Below are 23,475 nucleotides of genomic sequence, written 5' to 3' on the forward strand. Positions count from 1 at the left end.
TCCCCTTCAAACCGTCTGCTTCCAATATTAGAGAAGTCTCCCCTTATTTGAACAATAGCACAACACCATTTATGTGTTTTTTCTTTAAAATTTTTTGCATATAGTCGACACACAATGTTACATTAGTTTTGGGTGTACAACAGTGATTTGACTTTCTATACCTTATACTACGTTCACCACAGGTGTAGCTACCATCTGTCACCATACATCACTACATGGTATCACTAACACTGTGCCCAGTGACTTATTCATTCCATAACTGGAGGCCTGTATCTCCCACTCCCCTTCCCCAATTTTGTCCAGCCCCTCAATCCCCCTCCCCTCTGGCAGCCATCAAGTTTATTCTCTATACTTACAGATCTGCTTCTGCTTTTTGTTTGTTTATTCATTTGTTTTGCTTTTTTTTTAGAGTCCACATATGAGTGAAATCAAATGGCAATACCATTTATTTCTAAGAGGTTATTATCTTTTTAATTATAAAAAAGCCATGACTATAACATTAATGGCAAAAGGCAGGTCAAATCTATCTCTTTAGACCAATGTATTGTTTGTACTAACATAAAATAGTAGACCATTTGTCTACTTGAACAAACTCACACATTAAGAGCTTGATAATTCTCAAATAATTCATGCTGTCAATACTCAAAGCTGAGCTGTTTGTAAACTCTATTTAAAAGCCTGAGGGTAATGTCTCTTATATTCAGTCACCCAGCTTCCCCATTAGATAAATGGGTGAAATAAAACAACCTTCATTTTATAACCCTGATCTCATTATATGAATTCAAAGATAGAAAGGAAAATTTAGCAACTAATCACTAATAATCATAAAGTTACACTACTAAGGAACAAGCATTCAAAGCCTAGAAAGAAACTTGTAATTCTTCATCAGTTGGAAACAATGCTCAGGAAATAACATATTTTAAAAAACAATTAACTCTAACTTAGTCTAAGATACTTCTGTAAAACAATATATAATATTTTTCATAATCAGAATGAGTGAACTGATATTTGAACTAAATGTACTAAAGGATACTTGTAGGTTTTTCGAAAATTGCTTATGTACTTCGGCACTAGTCAAGTCAACTCTTCATTCCTAGAAACTTACCAGCAACCATGGGAGGGGGGCAGTGCGGGGGGACAAGAAGTGGTTTCAGAAAATAAACATTTCACCCAGAACACACAAGAATAAATATACATTTGTAATTTCCAAAACAAGTACATTTCTTTCTGCTGGGAATGCAATTCCTAAAAATAATCAAGAGTATAAGACAAATACCTTGATTTTCACATGACCCACTATATTGAACTGAAGGCTGTGGAGAAGCAGAAGGTCTGTTGTAGAAAATATTTCCAGCTATTGCTGGAACAGTTCTGGAAGAATAAAATACAATCTAAATGGTACAGGCAATGTATAGCTCAGAAGGAGGTACAACTATACCCTTCTTAACATAAGGCAAGACAGATGATGACAGTACTCCTAACAGTAAAAGCTGCAAGGCACAAAGGTCAACCCAGGTTTCTCAGACTTGCTGCAACCAAGTCAAGAAGCGATACAAGGAGGTTTCATGATAGCTCAAACTTAAGTTCATTTCGCTCAACTATCATCTGAGATGCTGTTGCCTAGAGCTGGTACAGAGAGTTATTTCTCCTATAGCTATACCTCTAGAAATTAAGATCATTTTAGCTACTGCTTACTGACATCATTATAAGATTTGCACACATTACATATGCCTTTTGCATTTAATTGTCATAGCTTGTATGTATGTGTTCAGTCACTTGCAATTTAGAAAGTGCTTTTATAAATATTACCTCCTACCCTTTGAAGTAAATGTTTATAATCTCTCTATAAACAAGGCAACTGAGGCTTAAATAATTTAAATGGCATTCCTAAGGTCACTCGATAAGAAGAACTTGGATGTAAAATTAGATCATTTGACTCCAAGGCCAATAGATTTTCCACTACATCAACTTCCCAGCTTTTTCCAGATCTTTATCTTACCTACTTATGTTTTAATTCTGTAACCAGACAGATTATATTTTCCACATTTACTAAAATAACAGACTACTCTAATTTTCAAACCTACATGAAATAGGTCCTCCCTTCCATCTTTTACTTTTTAATATTTCTTATTAAAAATTATTTGATAATACATGAAGCAAGCCAAAATAAACTCATTTTTCAGGCAGAAAAAAATAACAAAACTAGTCCAAATAAACTATAACTGACAGTTTCTAAACCAACTATGACTTTTACCAGGTAATAACTGTGGGGTAAAAATGTAAAGCGAGAAAAGGAAGCTCTCAGTTTGACTGATGCCACTTCTCATGAAGTGAGTTGGTTTTAGCTTATTTACCTCTAGTAAGAGGTGCCTGACTTATAAACTATATCCTGACACACCATTTCTAGAAGCTTCTATACCAAATGTAACTCTATCTTATGTCTTCACCAAGTGCTTTCTTCTTTGGCAGTTCCACAGAACAAAACCAACTTTGGCTCTGATAGACAGCAATATTTTTATATTTGGATTAAGCTGCCACTTTAATTGAGAATTTCTTACTGAATAGCAGCAGATCAAGGGTTTCTTTCCACCAACCACTCAAGTGGGAAAAACAACATATTAAGAAAACTGACAGAAGACAGTCAGTTTTAGAGTCAAAAATCAGACTTTTTTTTTTTTTTTTTAACTTCCTAATCTGGACATTTTGGTAGGCCCCTTTAGTATCTTTTCAATATCATTTGTTTTGTATTTTAACCATAAAGCTCCTACCTCATCATAGAAGACTAGGGTAAAAATAGAGTATCAGATACAAAAGTATTTGGAAACAGTGGAATCAAAAGCAAAACGTTTTCAACTGAATGCTTCATCCATACGAAGAAAATATGCCACCCCCCTGGAGCTGAATCTTATTTTTCAGTTCTATTGCCTGTTTTTCATCTGGGGAACCATAACAAAATTTGTATTCTTTTGTTCTTACATGATAACATGCACCATTTATTTTTTATATTCTTCTAATTGTCTTCCCAACATTTTTATTTTGCTGTTTTTTTAATGCACTAAACCCACGTGCCATGTTCCATGATGTTTACTAGGATTACCAATGAATAAAGACAAAGTGTCATCAAATAATGACATTTACTACTGAAATAGCTGCTATGAACAAAAAGGTACTTAGCACTAAGAGAAAGTAGAAGAGACAAGCTTGAGCTAGTATAAGAGGACAGGGAGAGTTCCCATCAGGAAATAACATTTGAACAATACAAATTCTTTTCTTCCCAATTTTCACTTCAAGTATAAGATCTATGGTTCCTATCCACTAGTGTTCTTGAAATACTCTTGTCTTCCTCTCTTCCAATCCTAATCTGATGGCACTGAAACAAGTTTCACTTTTTTAACTCTCCAACTCATGTTTTCCCTTTATCTCCAAATCTTTCACTCTATCTCCTTTAAAATAAACAAAGATGTTAGGCTCTGGACCCACTGTGGCTTTTAAAACGAAGTGCCCAAAGCTAAATGAGCCCCGAGAGTATTCTTATCTGCTCTGGTCACAAAGTAACTTCATATAACCAAGGGGAAAAGAAGAAACATAAATAAATTAACATAGAGTGGAAAATCAAGCAAAATGCAAGGCAAAGAAAATGTGACCACCATTCTTTTCCCTTTGTTTTCAAGCCTCCTAGAGGCATTCTACATTCTTACTGTTTTTCATATTCTGATAATATTCACTACCCTGGAGAACAATGTCTTAAAATGCACACTTTTTCCCCAAGAAAAATCAGTAAAACATACATTTTTCAGACAATCTAAGGTAAGATGATATGATCTCAAAAACCACAAAATAATAACAGCAATTTCAGCTACTTCTAGGAAACAGAGGGGCTATATGAACAGCCAAAATAATTTTTTGTAACATTTATTCATTTTTGAGAGACAGAGACAGAGCATGAGCAGGGGAGGGGCAGAGAGAGAAGGAGACACAGAATGTGAAGCAGGCTCCAGGCTCTGAGCTGTCAGCACAGAGCCCAACGTGGGGCTCGAACTCACTAACTGCGAGATCATGACCTGAGCTGAAGTCGGACGCTCAACCGACTGAGCCACCCAGGGGCCCCAATCATTTTTAAGGTAAACTTAAACGATATGACACAATTTTGCAATAAAAAATGATCATTTTTAAAATACAAATGGACTACATTCTTCTTTTGATCACATTAATTGGGACATTTGGTCACTCCTGGACAATGACCATGTGTGAATTCAACTAAGAACATATTAATATTCCTGACAATGTAATTTGGTCAGATGTCCTTATAAATCTATAGATGGAATCAAAGAGAATAATTTGGAGAGTTTCACTCTAACATCCAAACAGTAGAGCCTGTACTTAAGTCTTCAAGGGTTTCTTAACATGGAATCTCAATTTATCCACCAATTAATCCAATTCTTTCTTTTTAAATGTAGACTCTGACCAATAAAGGAAGGCACATTCTATCTGACTTCCGTGCATATGCAAAGTACACCTTAGCCAGTCCAATGCTCTGGGTGCAATACCTATTCCTTCCCATAGACCTTTAGTACTGGCAGCATGAAGAAAAGAAACAAAATAAAAAAAACATAGCTACTTTTTCTCCTAAGAATACCACTCCTTTTTATCAACAGTGTTTTGTCATTTTTGCCTTGTAAATGGTTAGACCAGACATTTCAATGCCCCCACCACATACACAAGGCAAAGGGAGAGTATGAGTGTGAACATGTAGATAAATTGAATGACATTTTGGTATCAAAATAAATCACTCTAAGAATAATTTTATGAAGAAGCTATTTACTTAAAATACCAAGACCCAGGGATTAAAGTAGAAAGGACAGAGAAATAAAGGAACAAGAGGGCTAGGGTTACTTTTGAATAAACTTATGACAGGCCTACTAGATTTATCTCTCTGAACTCTCAGTTTGCTGGAGAATGCTCTTGAATTATCCCTAGGTCCGATCTTCGAAACACACGTTCAAATTATTTTATCAAGCTTTTCCTCAAATAGTTGCATCTTAAATGAAGTGAGAAATTATAGTAGCCTTTCAGATCTTCAACTATTTTTTGTATTTTTCTGGAACTCAAGTCATGTGTGCAAACAACATCTAATTATAAAAATATATACAAAACTGCTACTATATACTTATGATAACATCAAGCAGTCAGGGAATACTTAGTGATCATATGAAATTAATGTACAAAATGCAAGGGAGGGAGGTGGCAAAAAATTGCATGCTCAATTGCATACTGAAGATAATGTAAGCATCATGGGGGTGGATGACTGTGCTAGTCTTACTCTCTTTGTAATAATCTCCACCATCCAACACAACAAAACAGGCATTAAATAAACATTTGCTGAATGGGTAAGTTTTCAAAAATCCTACAAATGAGGAAGTCAAAATGACCATCAAAATGTTTTAGTTTTCTATGTCTCACCATTTGCCCTATCTCTATGTTGTTTCTGGTACTGGCAGAAAATCACAAATTCCACTCATGTGGCTATTCTCCATTCTACCTATTGCAACCAACTGTCTGCTAATCCTGTATTTTATTAAGCAAAAGTATCCATTAACTTCCATACATCTGGGAAAAAATATTTGTTAGTAATTAAAACTTACATAAGATCTTAAAAGTACTTACTAATCAATGAACGTTAACCTTGTGCTCAATACTCAAGTGTAATTTAATTTTTTTAAAAAATATAGAATGCTGCATTATCCAAAATTAAAATGAACAAAAAAAGGGGCGCCTGGGTGGCGCAGTCGGTTAAGCGTCCGACTTCAGCCAGGTCACGATCTCACGGTCCGTGAGTTCAAGCCCCGCGTCAGGCTCTGGGCTGATGGCTCAGAGCCTGGAGCCTGTTACCGATTCTGTGTCTCCCTCTCTCTCTCTGCCCCTCCCCCGTTCATGCTCTGTCTCTCTCTGTCCCAAAAATAAATAAACGTTGAAAAAAAAATTTAAAAAAAAATGAACAAAAAAACTATTATTCAACCATATCAAATAATGATGTTCACATAAAATAAAGTGACAGAAAACAATGCATGGAAATTTAGAAAGTATACTGCCATGATTTCAGAGAAGGAAGGAAGGAAGGGAAGGAGGGAGGGAGGGAGGGAGAGAGGGAGGAAGGAAGGAAGGAAGGAAAGAAGGAAGGAAGGAAGGAAGGAGAAAGATGGAGAAAGATTAGCCTTTAATATGGCAAATATGTCATTTAGAAGTCTAATCTGTCTCTGTATCCATTTCCTAGTGAAATAATAGGCAACAAATATTTTATAAGTAAAGTAGTCAAATAGTCAATTTCTTAATTAGCTACATATTAGCACCATATAGCACTTTGACAGCTCTACATGAAAAGAAATTCTGACTTAATTTTCCATCATCAAATGTTTGTCCCATGTCTTTCCTAACATACTTCACTGGGACACAAGATTACAAAGATAAATGAGGAACTGCTATGCGCTATAGGTGCTTTTGTCTAACTGAGAAAACAAGATCTGTGAGAGGAAGGATAAAACACAATGGCAGAAGAGGCAAAAAGCAATAAAACCAAGACAGGTGACACATACCAACGGGAAATAGGGGCAATTAGAAAGGACGTAATTGGAAAGTATTTCCAACAGTTGAGTCTCACAAGATGGATAGGATTTAGACAGTAGACCTAAACAAGATTTAAAGAAAAGAAAGTGGAAGAGGAAGGTTAATAAACAAAATCATTAGGGAAGTTAGAAACAATAAGAAAAATACCATAGTGGGTTTTGAGTTTTGGATTTTATTTTGTTTAACTAAGGTGTAATTGATATACTACATATTACTTTCAGGTGTACAACATAATGATTCAATACTCGCATACACTGTAAAATGATCAACACAGTAAGTATAGTTACTAGCAATCATGATACAAAAATACAAAAAAAATTATTTTTCTTGTGAAAGTTTAGGACTTACTTTTCAAGTATTCACCACAATACTATTGACTACAGTTGCCATGCTGTATTACCCATGACTTATTTCTTTTTTTTTTTTAATTAATTTTGAGAAAGAGAGACAGAGCAAGCACTGCGTGAGCAGGTGAAGGACAGAGAGAAAGTAAGATAGAGAATTGTAAGCAGGCTCCACACCGTCAGCACAGAGCCCAACGAGGGGCTTAAACTCATGAACCGTGAGATTATGACCTGAGCAGCAATCAAGAGGTGGGCATTTAACTGACAGAGCCACCCAGGCACTCTATGACTTATTTATTCTAATTAAAAGTTTACAATTTTTTATCATCGAAACCTCTTGACCCCCTTCACTTGTTTTGTCTATCTCTGACCCCCTCCTCTGTAGCAACCACTACTCTGTTCTCTATATCTATGGTTTTGTTTTGTTTTGTTTTGTTTTGTTTTGTTTTGTTTTGTTTTGTTTTCTGGACTCCACACATAAGTGAAATCACACACTATTTGTCTTTCTCTGACTTATTTCACTTAGCATAATTTCCTTGAGGCCAATCAATATTATTGCAATTGGCATTATTTCATGCTTTTTATGGCTGAGTAATGTGTGTGTGTGTGTGTGTGTGTGTGTGTGTGTGTGTGTCTATGCCACATCTTTAACCATTCATCCATTGATGAAGTCTCAGGTTGTTTCCAAATCTTGGCTATTATAAATAATACTGCAATGAAAATAGGGGTGCATATGTTTTCAAATTAGTATTTTTTGTTTTCTTCAGATAAATATCCAGAAGTGGAATTGCTGTATTATACAGTAGTTCTATTTTTAATTTTTTGAGGAATATCAATAGTGTTTTCCATAGAGGATGCCCCAATTTACATTCCCACCAGCAGTGCACAGGGTCCCCTTTTCTCCACATCCTCATCAACATTTGTTATTTCTTGTCTTTTTGACAATAGCTGTTCTAACACATGTGAGGTGGTAACTCATTGTGGTTTTGATTTGCAATTTCCTAATGATTAGTGATGGTAACCATCGTTTTATGAGCCTGTTGGACATCTATATGTCTGCCCTAGAAGACATCTATATGTCTGCCCATTTTCTTTATCAGATTGTTTGGTTCTTTACTATTGGGTTTTTTGAGTTCTTTACAGATTTTGGATATTAACCCTTTACCAGATGTATTATTTGTTAATGTTTTTCCCATTTGGTAGGTTTCCTTTTCATTTTATTGATAATTATCTTTGTTGCACAGAAGCTTTTCAGTTTGAGATAGTCCCACTTATTTATTTTTGCTTCTGTTGTCTTTGCTTTAGGAGTCATGTCCAAAAATCATTGCCAAGTCAGATGTCAAAGAACTTAATGCCTATATTTTCTTCTGGAGTTTCAGGTCTTAAATTCAAGTATTTAATCCACTTTGAGTTATTTTTTGTGTATGGTAGAAGATAGTAGTCCTTCTAGCAGTATAAGAAATAGTTTCCTTCTTGTGCATATGGCTGCCCAGTTTTCCCAACACCATTTATTAAAGAGATTGTCCTTTCCCCACTGTATATTCTTGCTTCTTTTATCATAAAACTACATAAAATTACATCAGTAATATCCCTGATAACACAGATGTAAAAATCCTTAACAAATATTAGTAAACCAAATTCAACAATATATATCAAAAGGATCACACATAACAATCAAGTGAGATTTATTCCAGGAACGCAAGGATGGTTCAACACTTGAAAATCAATCAACATGATGTACCACATTAACAAAATAAAGATAAAAATCATATAATCATCTCAATAGACGCAGAAAAACCACTTGACAAAATTCAACATTCATTTGTAATAAAAACTCAACAAAATGGATGTAGAAGGAATGTACTACAACATAATAAAAACCATATATAACAAACCCACAGCTATCATCATACTCAATGATGAAAGACCAAAAGCTCATCCACTAAGACAAGGAATGGCAAATGGGCCATCCTTACCTGAGTGGGCTGCCCACTATCCCAACTTTTATTCAATATAGTATTGGAATTCCACAGAAATTAAGCAAGGTAAGAAATAAAGGGCTTCCAAATAGGAAAGGAAGAAGTAAAATTGTCACTATTTGCAGATGACATGACGCTATATATATAGAAAACCTTAAAGACTCCACCAAAAAGTTATTAAAATCAATAAATTCAGTAACGTTACATTACAAAATTAATATGCAAAAATCTGTTGTGTTTCTATCAGAAAAAGAAATTAGAGAAACAATCCCATTTACAATTGCATCAAAAGAATAAAATTCCCAAGAATAGATTTAACAAAGGAGGTGACAGACACGTACACTGGAAACCATAAGACACTTATGCAAGAAATTTAAAAAGACACAAATAAATGAAAAGATATCCCATGCTCATGGCTTGGAAGAATAATATTGTGAAAATGTTCATATTACCCAAAGCAATGTACAGTTTCAGGGTAATCTCTGTCAAAATTTCATTGACATTTTTCACAAAAATGGAATAATCTTAAAATCTATATGGAACCACCAAGGACCCCAAATAGCCAAATTAATTTTGAGAAAGAAAAACAAAGCTGGAGTTATCACACACCTTGATTTCAAACTATATTACAAAGCTACAGTAATCAAAACAGTATAGTGCCAGCATAAAAAGAGACACATAGATCAACCAGAACAGAAATCCCAGAAATAACACACATATATGGTTAATTAATTTACAACCAAGGAGGTAAGAGTAAAGAATTTGGATTTTGTTTTGAAGCTTACATACCCAATGCCTAGTGAAGCCTGGCTTGTGGTAGATACTCCACTCCAGCAACCCTCATTTCATCTCCACTTGTCATTGGCTTACCACACCCATAGCCTAACCCCAAAAGTTGTTCTGGTAACTGTTGCATGCTGAAAATCTTGGAAATCAATCTTCTCACAGGGTTTAATCTTTCTGGCTCTCTCAAAACTTCACTCCTATTACACCTTCTCTTCAACCTGATAGAAATTTTACTCTCACAATCTACAAACACCCTCCAGATATCATTCTTCAGTGGAGGCCACAGAAAATAAAGAAAGCAAATAAATATAAACTTATAACTTTGAATGTGCAATAAGATAAACAGAGTATAACCAAAGACAGCTATGGGGAGGCCTAGTTTATATAGCATGGTTAGGGGAAAACTCCATTAGGAGTGACATTTAAGATAAAACATGAAGAAGGAGAAGGAGCCAGCTTTGGCAACAAGAGAGGATAGAGTGTTCAAGTCAGAGGGAACAGCATGTACAAAGGCTTGTAGGTGACAAAGACTTTGGCCTCACCTAGGCTCAGAAAGGTGGCCAGTGTGGCTGGAACACAGTGGTCAAGGGACGGAATAGAAAGAAAGGTCAGACAGGCAGCAGAGGCCACGTCATAAGGCTTTGTGAGCTATGGTAAAGAGTTGGAAACTTAGGCCCATTGTAACTGTACTTCACTGAAATGTTTTAAGCGAAAGGGTAACATGGTCGAATTTGTGTTGTTAAAAGAGGATTCTGACTGTGGTAGACAGAAGTGGCACTAGCAGTGGCACTAGAGGCAGAATAGGTGTGGGGATATATGAAGGAGGTTTCTGACACTCTGTCTAGGATAGCACCTGGCATGTGGGAAATGTCCCAAAAATAAATAACAGAAGTAATGAATAAGTGTGCCAACAACCTTTGAAGCTGCACGTGGCAATCACAAATCAGTCTCAATGATTAGTTTGATAAATTCATGTAGACTATAGAGAATCTGTGTTGGGAGAACATAGTCATGACCCTGAATATCTGGACACTAAAAAACATTCTACAGTTGATTATGCCTTCTGAAATTTGGAGTCAAGCTTTATAGACTTTCTATATTCCAAAATAGCATAGCAGAGCAGGGATCTTATTTATGCAAAAAGGATTAAACCACTCTATGTGAGCTGTTCCTGGAGTTTAATAAGAGTCTTTGTTTGTTTATCTTGTGTCTGGCCGTGTGTGTGTGTGTGTGTGTGTGTGTGTGTGTGTGTGTGTGTGTAATATATGTGTTTAGAAATGCTGAAGACTGATGGTCAATCAAGAGAAAACCATGCTGAAATTGTTAAGCACTGGGAAGTGAGCCAGTTTGCAATCACTATAGGAACTGCTTGAGCTGAGCTCCTTGTTGCCACTCTGGTAATGAGCATTCCTCAAAGGATGCCACTTTGCATAGTTTAGTCCTCTCTGATGCAAAATATGTCACTTCTGAAATCAGGCTGAATTGTTTTAAAAAGGAGTGTCAATAAAATTAAGCTCAACCTATTCACTGATTACAAGAACAATAAAAATAAATGGTGGCCCTTATGCTGTAAAAAAAAAAAAAAAGAAAAAAAAAAGTCTACCAGAAATATATGGGAATACACTTTGAGAGACTTAGCTCTGAATCTTATCTTCACTGCGTTTTTTTTTCATTTGCTTTTCATGGAATCATGAGAGAGGAAATGGGTGGAGGTGGTGGAAAAAACTCATCAATTCATTGGAATTTTTCTTCAGAAGTAATGAAGAAGAGAAAGCTATGTTCCTGGAATAAAGTGGAATTTTTCAAAAAATATATGTTATTATAAAAGGCAAATGGACAGATTAGTTAGTATAAATTTAACATTCTCTTGCTTTAGAAATGTCTTCACAGAACAATGAAACTATAGGTACAGTATACCAATTTATTATTTCTAGTTCCTATGGAAACATGCATTCAACTTCCAGAAATCAACATGGACACAAGTGCAAGGCAAATACACTTAGGGGGAAATCATATAATTTATATCTCTAGTAAAATGAGTCCTGAGATAACAGAAATAATTGCCAAGAAGGGCCCACAAGTCACTGTGAAATGTTCTCTGAACCGACTAGACACTAGTACCATGAGGAGAACAAAAGCAAAAACATAATCCTACACTTTATGGTCCCACAATTGGAATTGCCCAATGCAAACAAACACCACACATAGAAATATGAAGGCTAAGACTAAACTCAAAGAAAGAAAGAAAGAAAAAAGACAGACTGATTTACATATGAATGATGCCTTGTTCATTACATCTCAGTATTTAAAGATGAATCTCCTAAATAAGGTCATATAAATGAGAGCAAATACAGTACTTTTTTTACAAAGCTGTTTAGTTACGCAGAACCTGTGACCTCGAGATAATTAGATAAATGTATAAATAGGTTTAAATCAATCAGTAAATATTTGTTGGGGCTCTATGCTAAGCACCATGCTAAGGTCTTTGAGGGAAAAAGTGAATTTTAATTCATTTGATGAGAATTTATTGTGCATTTCTATTGTGTCATGTACAAAGACAATCATCAGGGAACATCAAATAGGTAAGATGCCACCCTAGCAAAATAGAAATTGTTTGTGATAAAATGTATGGACAACATATACTACTGGAATGGCATTATAAGATGGAAAATGGGCCCAATGAGCAGGACAGACATGTACTAATAGTTTTCAGGAGAGGTCATGTAGGCTTAGTTGGTAGGAGAAGTTGGTAGGAGAACTGACTTAGGTTTGAATAATGGATGAAGAGAAATGGAAAAGTGAGTGCAACCAGCCAAGGTGATAGAGCAAGAATTCACAAGGTTGGTTTGCGCAATGAAAACACCTGAGGGTCAGTGATGGAGAGGTAGGCTGGGGACAGAAAGAGAAATGCTCCTTACTGGAGAAGGCACTTTACTTTGGAGTGAGGCAAATGCTCTGGAAGTAGAGACAGGTGGTAGATGTACAACACTGTAATTGTTACATTATTAGAATTTCACCTCAATAAAAATTTTTAATGTCCATGGTGATGATGAAAATTATTACTATTGTTCATTGAAAAATATTGGAAATATCTAAACATCCAACCACACAGAGACTGGATGTTGGAAATCCATATAATAACACTGGAAAGTCTATCTGATTGAAAAAAAAAAAAAAACCGAAGGGCGCCTGGGTGGCTCAGTCAGTTAAGCGGCCAACTTTGGCTCAGGTCATGATCTCACGATTCGTGAGTTGGAGCCCCATGTCAGGCTCTGTGCTGACAGCTCAGAGCCTGGAGCCTGCTTCGAGTTTTGTGTCTGCCCCTCTCCTGCTCACGCTTTCAATCTCTCAATCTCTCTCTCTCTCTCTCTCTCTCTCTCTCTCTCTCTCTCTCTCTCTCTCTCTCAAAAATGAATAAACATTTAAAAAAACTGAATATTTTCTAAATATAATAGAATATTCAATGACATAGAAATAGGTTCATCATGTATTGTGTCACAAAGCAAATCCCAAAATGGTTTACCATGTCAAATCTATAATAAAAAGAGTGGAATGATATACTCTAAGTGATAGAATTATAATTGATTTAATTTTTCCCTTTTCCTTATTTTTCATAGCAAACATCTAAAAGCTTATTTTTAAAATAGGACTTATTAGAAATGTGTTTTTGTACAAAATACAGAACTTTATCAGAACAGACTTACTGCAGATATAGAATTTAGCAAGATGATTCATGATCTTTTTCTAGATAGAGCCAGGCATAAAGTAAAAGGATTGCACACAACACGCAGTTTTTAAGTAACAACTTACAATATTTGCTGGGATTAAAATGAGCTTCAGGTGACTAGCTTACTCCGTAAATTCTCACTGTCTCATATTGATATTTCAATATCAATAAATATCTCATGATATTTATTCTCAACTCTGCATAAGTGACATGAGAGAAAACTAGCCTATTTCTACAGTTTTTTTTGTTGTTGTTGTTTTTATTGTTTTAGAAAGCCCATCAAATAACAGTGACTTCCAAGTAGTCCATGGTCTTCCTCCCTTTCTTTTGGCTTACAATACTTGTTTTCCTCTGAAGGTGTTGCCACAGAGAGGGTTCTTCCTCTCAAAATATGAAATTCACCATCATGGCTCACTTCTTCCTTTCCTCATTCTTAACAACTCCCCTGGAATACAGTTAACTTCCATCATGACAGTCATCAACTCCAGGTTATTTTCATTCCTTCTCCTTATTTTTACCAAGGTGGGGTAAAACTAAAGGCAATCAGATGAAACTCTTACCCTTAGTTCAGATTTCCTCCATATTTCATGCAATCCATCAAACAAACACCCAGATTGTATTTCACAGTAAGATGAGCAGAAGCACACCTCTTCAGCTGCAGCCCCTTTCCTTGTGCATTCATGGGTGCCAAAATCAGAACCTACAGTGTGGGAGCCACACACAGTTGCATCTTGTTTTGAGTTTTTGTTTGCAAACTGTCAGTAAGATCAGAATAAATTGCACGATATGCAGCCCGATATGTATATTCTTGAGCACATCTCAATGTATCCACCAAAAAATATTCATAGCTGCAGGTGTACAAAAAAAAAAGGCAGAATTATGGCTTGATTTGCCTTGATAAGCATGGCAATTTTCTGTACACTTTTCATAAAGTGCTAATCAATTTCAGCTCAAAATAGACTGAAACACCCAACAGATTGCTGCCATAGTCCACAAATGTTTGTCATTCGTAGGCTGTGGCAATAATATGAATTCTGAGGATGGAAACTTCAACACAACTATACCTTGTAAAAATCCCTTTCATTTGCCTTAATAACCCCTGGAGAAATGCTAAGAATTATTCCAAAATCACATAAGTTTGAATGTTCCATTTCTTTCTTGTTACATCTAAGTATTGCTTGTCACATAGTAATATCTGTTCTAAGTATGGTTATAGATGGATTATACTTAGAACTCAGTGTAACGATGATATTTAAGAACCAGATATCACATCCATATTGTTTAATGCTCTTCTAAAACACAATTATAGATATCACATTCAACTTGGAATTGAATCATCATGGATTTCTGCAATAAATTACTCTTTGTATTTTCATGTGTTAAATATAGAAAAAATTTTTGAAAATGTTTTGTCAATATTCTAGTCCTTCCATTAAGGTTATTTCACAAACACTTAGAGGTGCTAATATTCATATTAATGCACCTTTTTGAGCAGCAGTGATCCTGCCATGTGAATCATTCATCTGCCTGGGATGTTTTGCCAAACACAAGTGCCAAAACTTTGCTGAGCATGGTTACACTCCTGTAAGTGAGTCTCTCTGCTCAAAACTCAGCAGAAACTTTCCCTTTCGTTAAGTGTGAGAAACAAACGGTAATGACATTTAGATCTGGGTATGATACGCTTTTGATGTAAAGTAGGAAATTAAATGAGAATAGATAACATTTCAAACTTTCACACCTTCCTCTTTAAAACTATAAAAGTGAAAATATTATAATTTGGGGAGGATAAAAGCTACATGGTTTGGCCTTAGAAAAAAAGAGTACTGGAAATTTGTGACTTAGCAACTTCTGTGATCAGAGGCAGTATAGTAGACACAGTCTTTGTGGTCAAAAAGCCTGAGTTCTTAAGTTGACCTGGCCATTAAATATGTGATCTTGAACAACTGACGTGCCCTATGTCTCAGTTTCCTCATCTATAAAAAGGGGATTATTGGGGTGCCTGGGTGGCTCAGTCGGTTAAGCGTCCGACTTCAGCTCAGGTCATGATCTCACAGTCCATGAGTTCAAGCCCTGCGTCGGGCTCTGAGCTGTCAGCTCCAGCAGCCTGGAGCCTGCTTTGGATTCTGTGTCTTCCTCTCTCTCTGCCCTTCCCCTGCTCATGCTCTGTCTCTCTCTGTCTCAAAAATAAATAAAAACATTAAAAAAATAAAAATAAAAAAAATAAAAAGGGGATTATTATAAGTGAGATAATACATGCAAAATTCTGAGGATTAAATGAGGTAATACATACGATGTTCTTAGCAAAATAGGTTCCAGACAATTCTTAGCAAACATTAGCTGTTATTACCAGCATCATCACCATCATCATCATTGCCTGAAAGAGCACATCTAGACCATCTCTCTGATTGTGACAGTAAGTGCTCTTATCTGCTTTACATGAACTGTCTGCCAGGTGTTTGTTTCTAGGTCTGGGTCCTTGTGAGTCTCATTTATTAACGTATTTTCGAAAAGAGATAATAACATGTTTGGAAATCAAGTCAGTTCTGAAATGGTAAGCCTCTTGGCCCAAATTACCATATACTAATCTTCTTAAAATAAGAGTGAAAAGGGTATATAAAAAATGTGAAACACACTTAGAAAGTGTTCCTGACTCTCCTGGACAAATGGAAAATTGTCATCTTTTCCTTATTCCAGACCTAGTAAAACAGCGGCTGTATTCATTGATAAGCTATTCCCATGATGTCACTCTTCTCACCCATTGGTGTCATCCTGGAATTTAGCTAGACAGTCACCTGCACTGAGCCATTAGATTTTCTGGAGCCACAGAGAATAAAACTCATACATCCTGACCGTGAAAAATTGAATTTGATGTTGCTTCAGGAGAGGAAATTCATTTATTTCTTACCCCCCCCCCCAAAAAACAAAAACACACCATTGAGGGAAAACTTACTAATATACTTAAAATGTAACCACAAAAATACATTTCAAATCTTCTTAAATAATTACTACAGTCAAAAGGAAAACAGCTGACTGCTTGGACTCAAAAAGCCATTTAAAATCTCCATATCAAATACCTTCCTTTTCTTTCTTCCCCCTTGAATATTTCTGTGTGGTAGTTGCTCTGGAGCAAATAGATATCCAAAGCAGTCAAAACAGATATATTCAAGTGAATTCAGGTCATTAAAAAATATATATTATTTTAGATGTATTTATTTATTTTAGATGTATTTATTATTTAGATGTATTATTTTAGATGTATTTTAAATGTATTTTAGACATTGTTCCCCTGAGATCACATACAGTTCTTTGCCAATTTCCCCCTGACATTCTATTAGGTTTTACGTATTTATGTTTTTCTACAAAATGCCAAGACATCAGCACAAACAACTTCACGTGATAAATTATCATCTCATTCGCTTTTCCAAAGACAATTTAAATATAAGTTTTCGAAGAAGGTTGCAAACACTGCTTTACAAGTAAATTCAATGTCGCTTATACTCCTTTTCTCCTACAATTAGAGGTACTTCCTCAAGGACAAGCTTTGAGAACTTCAGCTATAGTTTCAGTTAAATGTCATTGCATATTTTGCAGAGAGCAAAGCAAGGTCACAATATGCACAAAAACGCTTTGTGCATAAATATTCAATATGCAGTTGTGAATTAATTTGAGTAAATACCCTTTAACACAAAGGATATTTTAAATACTGGCTTTAAAAAGTGCCTGAACATAACACACAAGATGGCTGTTAGCCATTTTTTTATGAGTAGTGCACACAAGTAGAGGTGTACCCATCCCAGAAATGGGCAAGAAAACCCAACGTACAGAGAAAGAAAATGGAGATTCTATTCCTATTAAACTATTCCATTTTGTATTCTTACTTTTATACAATAGATTTTTATTTTATAATTTATAAGTTGTATTACTACAGTATCATTTACTTTCGCTGATGGTGTGGGTGTTCAAAAGAGTTTAAAGACTACACAAAATGGAAAATTCTTCATTCACAGATCAAATTCATGCAATTATTTTAAATGTTATTAAGATCTATTCTCGGGGCGCCTGGGTGGCGCAGTCGGTTAAGCGTCCGACTTCAGCCAGGTCACGATCTCGCGGTCCAGGAGTTCGAGCCCTGCGTCAGGCTCTGGGCTGATGGCTCAGAGCCTGGAGCCTGTTTCCGATTCTGTGTCTCCCTCTCTCTCTGCCCCTCCCCCGTTCATGCTCTCTCTCTGTCCCAAAAATAAATAAACGTTGAAAAAAAAAAATCTATTCTCTAACAATTTGATCAAATGCAGCTGCCACATGTATTAGCATATATTTTCACTGCTTGGTAGTATATATGTAAAAGCTGCATGTATCCTGAATAAGCAGGTTGCTTTGTAAATCTTACACATTTCAGCTTTAAGTTTTAGCTCATGTTTTAATTTTAGTTTCAGCTTTAGTTTAGTTTAGTTTCGGTTTTAGTTCAATGAGGGGGAAAATAAGGACCAATGATGAATATGTGTATGTTAAGCCTTCACAGCTGTGAAGATTTTGCCCTGAGAGATACAATGCAATTATCTTAGGCAAACTTCTGAATTTTTCAAAGCCTCAGTTTTTACACCTATAAAATGGAGATAATGGCTCACAGATTGATAAAACTGGCAGGTGGAGTAAGAGGCAGGGGAATCCACAAAAGCCCAGAAGGGAGGAAGTATTATCATTATTAAGGTCCAAAAACCATACCTAGAACAGAAAACAAGTATTTGCAATAACGTGGAGACAATGGAATCCTGACATGCTGCTGGTGAGGGATGTAAAACTTGTAGCCACTATGAAAAAGTTTGGTGGATCCTCAGAACGGTTAACATAGAATCACCACATGACTCAGCAATTCCACTCCTAGGTATATACCCAAAAGAATGGGAAACAGGTACTCAAAGGGATACTTTTACACCCATGTTCATAGCAGTATTATTCACAATAGCCCAAAGGCAGAAACAACCCACGTGTCTGCAGATGAATCTGTAAACAAACTGTAGCATACACATATAACAGGATCCTAGTCAAGCATAAAAAAGAGTAAAGTTTTGACATATACTACAACACAGATGAGCCTTTTTATAAAGTTTATTTTTTATTTATTTATTTATTTTTTATTTTTTTTTTTAATTTTCTTTTTCAACGTTTATTTATTTTTGGGACAGAGAGAGACAGAGCATGAATGGGGGAGGACCAGAGAGAGAGGGAGACACAGAATCAGAAACAGGCTCCAGGCTCTGAGCCATCAGCCCAGAGCCCGACGTGGGGCTCGAACTCACAGACCGCAAGATCGTGACCTGGCTGAAGTCGGACGCTTAACCGACTGCGCCACCCAGGCGCCCCTATTTTTTATTTATTTTGAGAGAGAGCAGAGGAGGGGCTGAAAGAGGACAGAGAGAATCCAAAGCAGGCTTGTGCTGTCAGTGCTGAGCCTGATGCGGGGCTCCAGCTCACAACCGTGAGATCACATGAGCCGAAATCAAGAGTTGGATGCTTAACTAACTGAGCCACCCAGGCGCCCCTCACAGATGAGCCTTTAAAACATTAGGTTAAGTGAAACGAACCAGACCCAAATACTGGCTAATTCCACTTATTTGAAATATCTAGAATGGGCAAGTTAAGAGACACAGAAAGAGATTAGAAGTTACCAGGGGTTAGAGGGAGGAAGGAACGGAAAGTTACTGTCTAACCGGTAAAGAGTTTCTGTTCGGGAGACTGAAAAAGTTCTGGAATTAGACGATGGTGTTGATAGCACAACATCACGAATCTACTTAATGCCACTGAACTGTATACATAAAATGAATACAATGATAAATTTATGTTCTGTATACTTTATCACAATAAAAATTTTTAATAAATAAAGATGAAATTATATTATCATATCCTCTCTAGTATAATTCTTTCTACTCTATTGTCTCCTCCTCCTTACAGTAAAAATTCCTGAAATGGTTGTCTTGGCTCCTAGCCTCCACTTCTCATGTAACTCAGCAACCTGTTCCAACCTGCCGTGAGCCCCACGGCACTCCTAAAATGCCTTCCACCAAGCACACCACCCAGACCTTGCTGCCAAAGCCTTCCCTGATAGGCTCCATTCCCAAAACACCCCGCTCCCTCGGTTTCTTAAAAGGACACTCCGCGCTTTCCTCCTCCCTCTCTGACCCACCCCTGCTCAATTCTGCTTTGTTTGCTGTTTTGTTTTTGTTAGTTTGCCCAGGTTTGGTTGTGAGCTGTTCATCCTCTGTTAATTCTTCATTTTCCCCCACTCAGGTCCTTATTTTTTACTTCTTTTGGTCCCATTTCATGGACCCTCACTAGGCTTATCCATCCCCTTCTAAGTGAAGGGGATCCATCCCCATTTTCAGTGAAGATGGTTGTGGTTTCCCAAGCCCTCTCCTTCCTTTTCTGTCCTTACCATGGGGAGCTGCCCCAACACTCACTCAACAGTCCAAGCCATAATGTCATCCTTTTCCTTCCCCCACAAACACAGATACACACAAACTCACGCTCAATAATCTTAAATCTTAAGTCTTAAAAAAAAAAAAAAAAGCCCAAATCAGCACAGTTTTTATTGCATCTTTAAAATATCACATGGGCACCTGGGTGGCTCAGTTGGTTAAGCATCAGACTTTGGCTCAGGTCATGACCTCACAGTTTGTGAGTTCGAGCCCCACCTCGGGCTCTGTATTGACAACTCAGAGCCTGGAGCCTGCTTCAGATTCTGTGTCTCCCTCTCTCTGCCCCTCCCCTGCTCACACTCTGTCTTTGTCTCTCTCTCTCAAAAAATAAATAAATAAATATTTTAAAAAGTACCAGAAGTCAGTCTGAAAACTCCTGCAACATCTTGCTGGTTTTGTAGCTGGACAACTTAGATCTTATTCATCAGCCTGCTGAACTGTTCCTTTTTCAGAAACATAGACATCATCCCAAATTTTTTCAGATATCCTTGTTTTTAACTGCTGTGGCTTGCTGAATCAAAGCAGCTGAGTTTGATATAAGTTCAATGTCATTTAGTTCAAAGATAAACTCACCTTTCTGGGCTTGAGATACTGAACAAGCAACACCTGGCCTCATCTGAAGCCCACAGAAGTATTTTTCACCCAGGAAATTTCTGAGTTCAACAAGAGAACCATTCTCCTAAGTAACAACGATGATGGGGAAGTGAGCATACATCCACCTCATCATGTAACGGAAGCTCTGGACCATGTTCTGTATGTGACCCCAGACAATGCGAAGAGCAGCCAATTCTTTTCTATTCTCCCACTATTTGTCAACTCAGAGACTCTTCTTTTTCTTTCCAAGCAGAATGAGCTCCACATTGATGCAATCAAAGTTCCTTCGCAGGGTTCCTCTGGGGCCGTTCACAATAAAAGTTCATCCCTTCAGAGCAATGTTGGTATTTTCTGGAATGTCCACAGTCTGATTTCTGAGAACGGTCTTCATTCTTGCAATAGATGTGGCACAGAGCAAGTCTAGCTTTTTAATAACTCTGGAATTCACTCACTTCTTTCTATCACTACAACCAATGTCAGTTATTGCCCCCACTATACTGCTACCTTATTGATGGTCCTGCCTCTTGTTCTATTTCAACCTCGTCTTCAGTGAATCCAGCATCAAATGTTAAAGTACACACCTTTCTATATAATCTCCTCTATAAAAATCTGGCATGGTTCTTTACCAGAATCATGCTACAAGGTGGCATAGATCTTCATAATAAAGCCTCTCCTTCCCTATGGCATCTCTTAACTCTGCCACCCCAAACTCAATGTTCCAAGCACAGTAAACTACTGTAAGTTACTAAGCCATGTTTTCTGAGCCCTACAGGCAGGCATCAAACCTGGACTTAGAACAGTGAAAGAGAAACCACGCACTCCAGGACAACAGACATACAGGACTACGCTAGCAAAACTGAAACACAAAATCATCTGCCCATAGGCCTCTGCATTTACTGTTCCCTCCATTTTCTGCTCCAACTATTTCACCTAATTAACTTACATTTCTCATTGAACAAAGCTACTGGTTCTTCCATAAACTGTTCCTTGAGGCCCCAAAACAGAAACCCTGAACTCTCAAAACTTCCTATCCTTTCCCATCACACTCTTAATTTACCCCTTTCATAATCTTTATGGTACTTTAATTACAATTTTCTGTTTGTTACTCCCCCCCCCCCCCCAACTCCACTCCAGTTGACTTCAGATTCCTTGAGGACAAGACTTAAATTATTCATCATCAAATAACTGAACCCAAATCATTCTCCAACACAATACTAAGCAGTAAATAAATATGTAAATAAATCAATGTTTCTGGATTATAAATTACTAGCCATTAAAAAAGCAAAGGAGCTCTGTTAAATACATATTTGAAAAAAGTGATTTCAATACTTTAGTTAGCTTTTAATTATTCCACAAATAACAATTTACAATGTCCAGTGTTTTCCACCAAAAGTAAATAAAACAATTTAGGGACAAGTGACCTGCCACTGAACCTTAACTAGGTTTTCTTATATACCTGCATTTGACCAGTAACATGTATTATATCATAACCTTTTCAGAGGCCTAAGACGAGTCCTACGTATATATTCTGTAGAAACAATTACAGCTAAAAATAAATAAGCTCCAGTCTAAAAATTATACTTTCTCTCCAGTTTCTCTCTTTTTTTATGGTGGTAAAATGCACATAATTTAAAATTTACTGTCTTAACCATTTTTAGCTGTACAGCTTAGAAGAGTTGAGTATATTCATTGGCGTGCAACCAACCTACAAACCTTTTTTACCCTGCAAAACTGAAACTCTGTACCCATTAAACACCTCCCTGTTTCTCCCTTTCCTCAGATCCTGGCAACCACCATTCTACTTTCTGTTCCTATGAATTTGACAACTTTAGATACCTCATATTAAGTGGAATCAGATGGTATTTGTCTTTTTGTGACAGGCTTATTTAAATTTATCATAACGTCCTCATCATTCATCCATGTTGTAGCATGTGCCATAATTTCCTTCCTTTTTTAAGGCTGAATAATATTTCATCTGATATATTATATTATATATGGTTTATCCATCTATCCCATGATGGGACACTTGGGTTGCTTACACCTCTGAACATGGTCACCCATTATTTCTAATAACAGAAAATAAATAAATGATATCACAAGCATTAAAAATAAAGAAGTAACAGTTAACAGAAAAAAAATATTTTTCTGTGTGTATATTTATTGTTTTTTTCTATAGATATTATTTTTAGATGAAATTTTCTTTGTGACTCACACTTTCACTAACAGACATATGTTTAACACAATCCAAACAACATGTCTGTTCTAAAAATGAATATTCATTCATTTTAATGACAAAGTAGCTCTTTCTGGCTACATTTAGAAGGAACTTACTTTGATAAAAAACTTGATTCTGATTTCTGGGCATATTTGATTGACATATCATAAAATACTTTATTTCATGCATGAGTATATAAATGACTATTAGCCCTTCAGGGTTACATCTGAGATTTGCCACCTAAATGTGCATAGTCCAGAGACCCTCAAGACTGGGAACAAACATAAGCAAAAATGAATAAACTGAGAACACAATTCACAATTATGAAACTTCTGCAATCTGTCTTTACTCACTGCTCTCAGATGCATCATTGTCAGTATCTGACCCCGTTAGGTGGCTGATAAGAGGATTTTGAAGGCCAGCAGATTTTATTTTTAACCTCTCCATATGGTTGACCTTCTAGTTTCAATGAGAGCATCATCTGCAGAGATGCTCATCAAATGGCAACTTCTACCCTAAAATGTTTTGGGTAATTTTGTCAACTCAAAAATGATGCTCAGTTAAAGAACAATATGTACAGTGCGATGTTTTTGCTTAAAAGTTTGTACATAAACATGTTTTAAAAGATATGCAGGGGTACAGATAAAAATGTCACGAATAATTTACTGACATTAGGATTAAAAAATTTTTTCAAAATGTATGCCATGTTCTGCCTGTACCATACATATATGAATAA

General features: G+C 36.4%; 1 protein-coding gene and 1 pseudogene across 3 annotated transcripts in view; both read right to left on the minus strand.

The window, feature by feature from the left end:
* Positions 1–23,475, minus strand: part of PRKD1 (protein kinase D1) — a 339,240-nt gene that overhangs the window by 260,302 nt on the left and 55,463 nt on the right. The gene's annotated exons all lie outside the window — the stretch shown is intronic.
* On the minus strand, positions 1,046–22,626 carry LOC121031604 (60S ribosomal protein L9-like; annotated as a pseudogene).

This window comes from Herpailurus yagouaroundi, unplaced genomic scaffold, assembly GCF_014898765.1.
Source record: "Herpailurus yagouaroundi ecotype Mexico unplaced genomic scaffold, PumYag 141, whole genome shotgun sequence".
NCBI classification, from domain to species: domain Eukaryota; kingdom Metazoa; phylum Chordata; class Mammalia; order Carnivora; family Felidae; genus Herpailurus; species Herpailurus yagouaroundi.